Genomic DNA, 9,297 nt, shown 5'->3' with positions numbered 1-9,297 from the left:
ATATTTGGGTATCAATTAACATAGAACTTTCAATAGAGTTAGGGATGAAGTCTGCTAAAGGGGAAGTTTTCAAATTTTACAAAAGAATAGGCAAATAAAATATTTATTTTTCAAAAGGGGGACATTTTTCTTTGAAAGTGGTTTAGATACTGCCTTCATGCAATGCTAGTCCCTGCAGGTGCTAAGATGGAGCAGCTCCTGCCCTCAGGGGAGCAGAGACCATGGCTGCTTTATAAATAGGGGGGGTTGTCTCTGTATGAAATAAAGGCCCATTTTCAAAAAGTGTTCACGGGGGGCTGTTGCTAAGTGATTCTGAAAATCCCAGTTGTTGGTCTCCTCTATAGACATTTAAATATCTTCTAAAAATTTTTTATAAATAAAAATTGAGTGAGACCCCCTCCGGCTCAGTGTACTCTAAATAAGCTGTACCTGGAGATTTGCATTATTTTTTTTAGAAAATATTGCTGCTGCAAAAATTTATCTCAGGTTTTAAAACCACCTCAGCTATAAAAAAGGATAATATTAAACAAGAGAGTCATGAAATAAGAATGATCAAATACTTGCAAGCCTTATCATCAATAAAACTGTAAAGTTAGCTACACCAGTTCACTTCAGGGCATCTGCTCACATTTAATTGAATGATTGTTTTAATTTTTCATTGTTTAAAACCACTCAACCACTTGTCAAAAGCCAGGGCTGCTCTTAGAGCTGAGCATAAAAACTTCTCATTCAACTCCATGGAAGAGTCTGTATTTTTTTAGGAATCCTGGACCCTGTGAGAGCTGCAGAAATACAATGGCCAGCCCATACCCAGAGGCTCCCCAGGCAGAATACCCTAAGTGGGATCAGATCATCAGACATCTCCTTGAGACCACTGCTTGCTTTTATCAGAGGAAAGTGGGATGCTACTTCCTCCCCCAAACTTCCAAGAGGCTATTTTCCTCTCCAGTGTTTTGCTCCTTTAAGGAATCTGAGAGGCTGAACTTTGCATGAAATAATGCAGATAAAGGATTGGCGTCCTTCTCCAAACAGGTTTAATAGCTGGATCATTTTCTCTAGGGTCAGGTATTTCCAGAAAGCCTGGGGTAACAGCTAAAGCAACATGTACCAGTATAGCACTGGGAACATACCCGTTATCTCGTTAATACAAATGATGCCACCTATGAGGTCTGAAGCCCTCAGCTCGTGCTGGGCACGGGGCACAAAAAGAGAACTGACCACCCCTGCCCCAAAGACCTTCCACCCTATAACACTGTGGCAAAAAGAAGAGAAGAAAAGCTTTTCTGACACACACAACTAATACCACAGATGTTGCCTCTTCTGCTGGCCAGCATTAGGCAGGGCGATGCCATCTCGGGGTGCCGGCAGAGATGCACAGTGCCGTGGTGTCTCCCCTGCCACGTACTGAGAAGCATCAGCTGTGCTGCAGGAAGGGGGGCACAGTCCTGCCCCCTGCTCCAGTCCTCGCACTCTAGACATAACCCCGGGTGAAGCCTGCGGGGGCTGACAGCCCACGGGACAGCACGTGAGGAGCAGCAAGAACCATATTCCAAGTAAGCGTCGCTGGACTTGACAAAGTGATTCAATATAACATCAAAACTTCTTTTGAACCGAGGCTTAGATGCGTATTTTACCGCCCTGCTGATTACACACAGGAAGGTGAGGTGTTCAGGTGAACTCAGTTTGTGGCAAGATGAAAAGGCCAAAGGAAAGGAAGTCCATAAGACTTGTACACATGCCAAAAAAAGCTTCTGCTGTCTTTAGGAAAGAGGAAGCCAGATTCTGAGGAGCATTGATTTTTCTCCATTGGTACTAAGGGCACAAACCAGTGCGTCGTGTTTAACATCCAGCCTCAATTTATTTTTCCAGGGCAGCTTTCCCTGCAGCATTCGTCCCCAACAGACTAAAAACTTGCCAGTCAGATCTCCAAATTAAGAGTTGTGCATATAATGGGTGTATAATATATCAAACCAAACTGTCTGCACCTTCCAATTTTTTTTGAATCATCCTCTATTTGTTTTGTTTAATTTACGTTTTTTAGTAACAGCTCAATTCTGAAATGTAAATACTGTGTCAAAGCAAAAGCTAGAGTGCTTGAGAAAAATAATTCGGCTTCTCCAGAGCAAATGTTTCCAGTTTCCCTCCCGAAGTATTTGCTGAGTATCATCTGAATTCACAAAAAGCTTCAGATCTGCTGAAACTGCCGTTGTTGGGTTTGGGGCTTTTATTTTTTTTTTAATAATAAAACTTAGCATTCATTGAAAGCAACATCCCATTATGAGATTGGGATTATTGTGAGATGGATTCTAAAATCCTGAGATATTAAACAAGAAATGTCAGACTCTTTAGTCCACCAAATTGTGAGTCTTTCCTAGTCCCTCAGCTCATCTGCGCAAGCTAATCTTTGCTGCTGTGCAGTACAGAAACTTATTTTTTCTTTAAAATGAAACTGTGTATCTTATGTAATTGAATGACTCCAGCATCACGTACTGTGATACAATCTCAATTTACAAGACTTGCAACTGCAGATGTCTTAGGGCGAATCCCCATCGTTTCCCTGAGTCTCGCCTGAATGTGTAGAATTACTGTGGGCTTTCCTCGGTACAGCAGATGGTGGAGGCTCTAGGGACTCAGTTCCATGTCCCTGATTCTCCTTCCTATCCATGCCCTGTACGACATTAAAAAGTCCACTATTTTGCCACTGGCAAGAAAACTACCAAGGATATACAGAGGAAACGGCTTCTCTCATGCCACATTCCTGTGCATGAGATTCACCTTGTACTCTGCAAAGACACCAGCCAAAGTGCAAGGGCCACATTCTCATGCAGATGCTCACTGCAGCCTTCCTCACACCACAGAAACGTGCTGGGGTCAACTTGCAAACAAAAATTAGACACTTGCCCTCCCCCACCTGGCACAGACAGGCTGGAACCAATGGCAACAGCCCACCTGAGATGCCAGCAAGGGCTGAGAGGCCCCCAAATTATACCAGACGGATGGCAAAATTGAGGCAAGCTGAAAATTCATAAAATTATGAAACCCCTAGGGCCCAGTGCAAAGCTAATTGTCTACATTAAGTCTTTCAGTGCAATTACCAGCCCTAATGGTTGCAGGGACAGATTCCAAAAGAATGCTATTTAAAACTTTCAGAACTGGAGGGTTTGGGATAATGCTAAAGCCAAGCTGATAATCTCTACAAAAGAAGAAAACAAAATTGCGATTACAACTGGGCCATGCTCACCCAGTACTTTAAATCAAGTGAATGTTACACCAGGACACAAAACCTTGAGAAGGAACAATGTGGATTTTTTTTGCAAATGCTGTTGGTGGTTGATATCCAGACATTGGTCATTAGATCTAGTTTTATTACAGCCATAAAAGAAGTGAGTCAACAGCTTAGTCACATCAGGCAGGATATGCTTCAAGCACAGCCTGAATGAAAGAATTAAGTTAAACACTGAGAAATACAAGGTAATTAAAAAAACACCCCTAATGGTTTCTTCCCTAAAACAGCAAGAAGCAACATACAGGATAGTCTTTGAGTAAGATGGCACAGCGTGCTGGGAGGGAGCAGGGTATGGATTTAAAGGAAACAAACTGGAGACATCAGCATGTGTATCAGGACGGCAGCTTGTAAGCTCTCACTGCCAACTTCTGGCTTTCAAGAGTATCGGGCATCTTTGTCTTGTAAAAGAAATGCAAAAATATGGAACCTGGTCCTTGCCCTACATCTGCATAAAATCTGCGGCCGCTTGCCTCTGTGCAGATTATCTAATTACCAAAGGCAGACACTGCCGATGGGAAGCCTGTAGGATAAATAAGAGGAACAGCTCAGCAGGCGCTGGTAACTTCAACGTGCCGTGTGAGTATGGAGTGACCTTTCAAGAGTGATCCAGTCTGATGGATACCTTAGAGCATTATTTATTTATTTTAAATTAAACCAGTAGCTAAGCACTGTGACCGCAGGAAGAGAGGGGGAAGAGAGCAAGAAAATGTATTTTTGCAGATAAGTAAAAAAAAAATTGTGTCACTGCAAGGACTAGAAATAAGTCTCTCCCAGGCCGTACAGCAGATTTATGCCACTCCAGGCTTGGCTCCAGAAGTTGGAGTGAGCTTTTCAGAATTTCATTGTATTTCAATGTGGGTACACAGCTAAGACTCAACACTGAAGGAGTTTAATGACACTACATCCTCAAGGGAAACATTAAATATACAGAATCACACATGACCTCCTATCTGATGGCAAGAACTAGCATTTTCTATTGCAACAGAAAATGTGAATGGAATTAGTGTCCTGTGAGTAATACTTTGAAGACCAGCTCTCACAGTAGGTGGGGTGAGAGCCAGGGGACTGTGGATCTTCTCCTGAACCCCTGGGGGCTACCAAAGGTCTGGATGTTGCTGATGTTTCTGTAGGCAACTAACAAGGTCTCTGCACAGCTGGTTTGTGCCACGTGCAAATAATGACAACTTCTCCTTTGGGATCCACGGATGAAATGGATGTTATATTTGTACATGAGGACTAATATGAGGAAAAGTGAATATGCCAGCAGAGGGCAGTGAAAGAAACGGGTTGGGTTTTGTTTGTAAGAGACAAGTTACAAAGATAAAACAACTAAACCAGCTAAATTCTATACCTGTGTGTTTACAGACATACCTCATGGACTGATTCACTGATGGGTTATATCAGTTTGGTGTTGGAATGGCTTGGTGAGAGTCGGCGGAGTTGCGCTGATATAAAACTGCTTTAAGGAAGTGCCCAGTCAGTGCCAGTGTGTTGGTAACTGAACTTGTGTGAGGTGGTGGAACAACAACCTAGGGGAGAAACCTCCATCCAAATACACAGAAAGCCAAAAGCTTCCAGCTGAGGGAAAGCCTCCTCAGATACCCACCACGCATTATCTCAGTCATGTAGCCAGGGACCCATGCAAAGCAGCTGTAATGCTCACAGATCCTCGGCCAAAGTCAGAGGACAACGATCTCCCCCCAGGGCCAGAGGCATTTCTTTGCCCTGCCCGGCTGGGACAGACCATCACCAAGCTTGCCTCTGCAAGAGAGGAGCTGCAGGACATACCGCCATCAGCCCCAAGGTCTGTTCTGCATCTGGATTCTGTTTGTGCTCATGGGACACGATGACTACAATCACTGCTCCACCTCTCCAGTCCCCTCTTGCTGTCAAAGCATCCTCCACCCAAGGGAATATTCTCCCTACGGACTGGGAGGAGGTGGGAGCTGTGGGAGCTGTGGCTGCAGCTCTGCTGCGTTACTCTGCTTTGTCCTCAGAGTGCAATTACCTGAAACGCAGAGTCATAAGACACAATTTATAATCCCTACAGCTTTTTGGCATCCCAGTGTATTGGCTTACAGATAGAATTTGTAGTAGGATGCAGCAGATAGACAGAGCACTCTAATTACAGATTTACATTAAGAGGAAGGTTTAAAAGCTAATAGGACATTATTAGAATAATGATCCCTAGATGTTCTTCCAGTTGAACATCTGCCATTATTAATTAAAAACAAGTTAAAGTCAACCTGTTTAAAGAGAAATCAATATTTACAGAAACTAGATACCACCCTAATGTTAGATGTGATGCCGACCTACAAGAACCTTCCCACATGCCATACCAAATCAAGGATTTCAAAAAGCACATTGGTTATAAATCAGTGCCTGCGCAAAAAAGCCTTTGTAAAACCGAGTCAGAAATTTGACTCATGTACAGCTTGTTTGTCTCCTTCATTAGTCAGATGCCCAGCAGTTTTAAATGATTGCCACAGAAAATGATACGTTACCCACTTTCTGAGACTGGGGTATCTTTTTTTCCAAAAGCAGGTTAGAAATTACATTTTGAGTAGCAGATGAAAATAATCTTCTTGCAGGTTCTGTCTCCTCTGTCTGCATGCCTGATTGCTATTGAACAGAGTGTCATTTTGTGGAAGTGTACAGAATCTGCCTCAATCTAACTACACGGGAATGTAAGAGTAAATCCTGGAAGTGAAGGCATACAGTTACAGAGAGAAAACAATTAAGCCAAAAATTACAATAGCAAATAGCTTTGAAATCCATTAGCTACCTCAAACTGAAAAACAAATGCTTATTTCGTCGGTCATTGTACAACCATCACAAAACAGAACAAACCCCTGAAAATGAGGAAACACTCAGCTGTCTGATCCGAGGCGTATTTTAAGATCTACTGCCAGTACTACTGCCAGTATCGTGCAAGAGCAGCAAAGTTCAGAAATATGCAGGTTCATTCAAAGTCTAAAAGAAGAGTAACCAACCCACAGCTGCAGGCAACTCGTTGCTAGCACAGTATTCCATCAACGCTTGCATCCACAGGAGCTTAACAAAATTAACAGGGGAGCCACCTGCATCATCTGGCACAGGAGCGCTGGCCAGTACCAACAGAGGAAGAGGAAAGGGATGAAGTTCTCCCGATGGCTTGCCATTCTTTCCTCTCACATAAATCCAAATCTGCTGAAAAAAATTAAAGCCAAGCCTGAGCCTGGAATTTAATCCTGCTATTGATCTGACAGAGCTGTTGCATATGAGCTGCATATCAGGAGCAGGTGCACGACTCTTAACTTCAGGCCTTATACTGGAAATGTTGACCACTGACAGCTTCCACTGACTCCAGGTGAAGATCAGTAGCCCCTTTGGAAAATACTGTTCCGTTCATGACGCATCTGGAAGAAAACTCTGTAGCCTAGTAAGTGCTCTAGTGTTCCCAGGCCAACAGCAGAGGAAGAGAAGTCAATGTCAGAAGAGTCTCAGCTTTTATAGCAGTGGCCAAGTTGGACTTCAGGGGCCGATAGCAAGCACTGTGTGACCTTGCGTTTGTGATTTCCATAGACTGTATTATTAGAGACTTCAGTTTGGTGTATGTTTTTGCAGTGTGGGAGCAATAAAGAGCAAAGGCAAGAAATAAAGAGCCTCCGGGTGCTGACATAAAATTAAATCCTGACTCCTCTTTCAAGTTCAAGGTAGGAAAATCACAGCCATATGTCTTTGTCAAAAGTGTACCCAACCACTAATATCATCAAGGACAGAAACTTTTGCCATGTAATCTTACTATGCTCTGTACAACATCCAGAGCCCCTGTGGACTTAGGTTTAAAATAAACTACTAACCCTCTTTAAAACATGCTGGCAAGCAGGATTTGGCCCCATGTAAGTAACTTTAGATTACCGCTGCCTGATCCACAGGGAGAACGAAGCTCCCTTCAGGGCAATATCTGATTAGAGAAGAAACAGTTGTTGGCCTCTAGGAAACTGCAAATCATTTTTTTATTCAAACCCACAGGGATTTTTGCAAGGCCTGCTGAGCCAATTTAAACAGAGAAAAAAATCTGAGAACCCTGCAATAATATTCTCTGCAGTTTTCTAAAAGCCAAATCCTGCTCATCCTACTCAGTGAAGCAATCTTACTGAAGTTAATGAAACTGGTCCCCACCTAGAAGACAGACTGACTGCAGCTCCGCTGCTGCACGGAGAATTGCCCAATTGTCTCTGCTGAGTTGAACCGCACCAGTTAGTTTGCAGTTACATCCCTCTCCCTGCTAATACTGACAAGTTCAATTTTTGGTTTGTTTTCTTTCTTCCCCCTTTCTTCAATGATCTGTTCCAACACCTTTTCCTCCTGCTGTAGAGAGAGCTAGGTGAGCTGCAGAATAAACATAAGGATATCAGAGCACTGCACCTGCCTGTAAAATGACATGAATTTAATCAAAAACATTTCTAGTTTCAGGGCTCAGACACACGACTGGTCTTGTTGCTCTTCCCCTAGGCAACTGCTTGTTGTGCCCCTAGTGCAGGCTTGGACATAGGTTTGATATCACCAGCAAGTGACTAAGCGGAGAAGCAGGGATGACTGCATTATTTGATTTCTGATTATGTAGAGCTTCCTTCTTTCTGTGCTGCCATTGGCCCTATGGATTACAGCAAAGCTGTAGCTAACCCGAGCCAGATCCTGCTTATGCCTCACTTATGCCAAGGTAAATCAAGAGAAATTGTGGCACAGTCAGTGGGACTAGGTGAGAGTAAGATTGGGTACAAAGCTCATTAACCTTTTTAATGGCACTGCTTTTTCAACACGCACTAACTCTTTTTATCTAGAACAATTAAAAAAAAAAAAAAAAAGACAAGCCTAAGCATGAAAATATGTGTCCACCGACAGACAAATTACTCTTGCTGAAAATGCAAAATAAGATTTTTTTACATCAAGGAAATAAAAGCCAGACGAAGAATAGCTTTTATGGCTGCTTAAAATGTGCAGCTGCAGGAATGTATTTTTGCTGTATCTGCTAAGTGTGGCACCTATAAATACTCACAATACCTAGAAAGTGAGGAAAAATTAGTCTTTTGCTTCTGATATGTTTTATAATGGTTACATCTAATTCAAAGTGTATCAGACAAGAAAAGAGGAGTTCAAGGAAGCCAGAACCTTTAATCTAGTTGATTAATAGAGGGGATAGTATGTGAAAGCCTTATGTAAAATGAGAAAGTAATCTTACTCTGCTCAGGCAGGCTGCTCATTTGGTAGACGGACAGAAGTTAACAAGAGGCCTTGCAATCTATTTAATTGGCCACAAGATCAGTGTGTGCAGCCTTTTGCCCATGGAGCCCCACTCTTTCATGCCTCCTGTCCCTCCCCACGGAAGATGAAGGTGATGCTGCAAGACCTTCCTGCAGTTCTACCAGGCTGTCAGAAATCAGCCGCATTCAAGTCAGTGGAAAAGCTGCCTTCAGCATTCAGGCTCCTGCAGCTGCAGGGACCATCGCTGTGCATGCCTGTGACAAGCACGCCGATGGCAGAGCCACGACTTCTGACAAGCCACTCTCTGTAGGCGCCCTGTTACCAGCCAGTGATGACTGCTCCACACAGAAACCATGCCCAGCTCTCATGAAGAGGCACATTGATTTTGCTAGCGCTCGTTACATTCCAGTAACACAAGGCATCAACAAGTAAATATAGAGAAGGATCATATATTTTCTTACAGTGAAGAAAAGCTCCAAATCTAAATGAAAATCACATAGCTTTATCTGGAGATACACAGGGAGGATTTAACCAAACCAGCTAAACAGGGCATTTGTATGGGAAACCCTAAACTACAGAACAAAGTACATAACTTTGTGACTTGATCCTGAAATGAGGTCTAATGAGGTTTAGCATGACAAATCGGAACGCACTGTTACGTTGTAATAATATTTTTTTTCAATAATTAGTAAAAATAATTGGTACAATGATTTTAAAACAAGTGCTAATCTAACCTATTTTCATTCTTTTTCTTGGCATTCACA

Source organism: Falco naumanni, chromosome 4 (genome assembly GCF_017639655.2).
Source record: "Falco naumanni isolate bFalNau1 chromosome 4, bFalNau1.pat, whole genome shotgun sequence".
In the NCBI taxonomy this organism is placed as follows: domain Eukaryota; kingdom Metazoa; phylum Chordata; class Aves; order Falconiformes; family Falconidae; genus Falco; species Falco naumanni.
The sequence above is the reverse complement of the archived record's forward strand: the minus strand, read 5'-3'. Positions refer to the sequence as shown.